We start from the raw sequence: 1,618 nt of genomic DNA, 5'->3' as shown, positions 1-1,618 counted from the left end.
ATATGTGTATGGCTTTTTATTTACCTATAGTAAAAAAAAAAAAAAAAAAAAAAATCTAGAGTTAAGGGAGCCATCACAGAGGGAGAAGAGTCCCAGGACAAGACCTGGGCCCCTAAGGCTCAACAGGTCTGGCAGGAGAAGGCACCTTAAAAGGGCTGCCAAGAAAGGGTACATGGGGCCACCAGGGACATAGCTCAGTGGCACAAGCGCCTGCCTGGCAAGTGCAAGGTCCTGAATTCAATACCTAGTTAAAAAAAAAAGGGTACATGATAGATGGTGATGAAGCTCAGTGGTAAAGTATTTGCCTGCATGCAAGAGGGTGACATCTGAAAGTGTATCCTGGAGGGAAGATGCCAGCAGGATCAGACATGTCCCTGACTGGCAGGTGAAAGTTTGGGGCAATTAGGAGCTTTATTGGGGCCTCGGGACAGGGAGGAGCGGTGTTGAAAGCAGAGGATGACAACTCCAGGTTGCTGCTAAAGGAAGCAGAAGTGGGGTCAAGAGCTGTGTTTTTTCAAGCAGAGCGTGTTTGGGTGGTGGTACGAATGATATGAGGGAAAGGGAGAACTGGATAACAAGAGACTTGCCAGTGACAGGTAAGAGGAATGAGACTGGGTATGAGGTGTACCTAACATGACCAAACGCTAGTGGGCAGCACCTCTGGCCACATCTGTCCTGCCTACTGACCCGCTTCTAGGCTGAGGAAGTTTGAGACCAGAACTAGTGCATCCCAGGAGTGCTGGGCCAGCCATCACTTCATGTCTACACTTCCCTCCGAAGAGTGGACTAACATTCCTTCCCATACCCCTACAGTAAACCACTCAGGCCTGTCCATGCTCAACTACTGCAGACAGTTTATTGCTGCACTGATCCCAGAAAACCAGAGATGCATCAGTGGGGCCTTTACCATGACACCCACCTCCACACACACTGCACTCTACCTTCTCCAGGAAGGTATAGGAAAATGACTGTTCCACAGGCATTTGTTCAGGGGGCAACCTCTTGGGAAAAGGGGTCCTGTCACCGGGCTCAGGGCTTATAGGAGACCCAGCAGGGGCCAGGGCAGCTTCTCTCCCTCCTGCTTCTCCCCTTCGGCCCTCTTAATTCCCAACTCAGACGCAGTACTTCAGTCACAAGTGAGTCCTTGGAGGATATGAAGGCGTGAGGAGGGGTTCTGGAGCCCAGGTTCTGGCCCGGGAAAGGTATACAGATGCGTGACACCCACGCAGGCCCCGTTGGGCTCTGCCTCCCACACAAATGTCCCTGTGAGCAGAGGCCACTGTTCTGACCGGATTGAGTTTGGACCCTTCTAGAGAAGCGGGGGCGCAGGGGGATCATGGAAAAGTTACCTATCTCTGGTCTTTTGGGACCAAGGACAGGGGGCCGGTTGTCTCCCCCTGTGGGCAGGGGGAAAAGATGCTGGGCCTCAGTTTCCCCTTCTGCACTCACTTGCTTTTTCTGTCCCTGCCTCCCCTGGCCCGCCCCTGCCCCCACGGGGACCTGGCAGTTGATTACCAGAGCTTCACCACCGCGCCGGGGACCGCAGGTGAGGGTGGGCGGGGCAGACGCAGGGCAGAGCAGGGCTCCGCGCGTGGACCCGTGGGGGGCGCCGGCCGGC

Source organism: Chinchilla lanigera, unplaced genomic scaffold, assembly GCF_000276665.1.
Source record: "Chinchilla lanigera isolate Chin_1 unplaced genomic scaffold, ChiLan1.0 scaffold00041, whole genome shotgun sequence".
Classification (NCBI taxonomy): domain Eukaryota; kingdom Metazoa; phylum Chordata; class Mammalia; order Rodentia; family Chinchillidae; genus Chinchilla; species Chinchilla lanigera.
The sequence above is the reverse complement of the archived record's forward strand: the minus strand, read 5'-3'. Positions refer to the sequence as shown.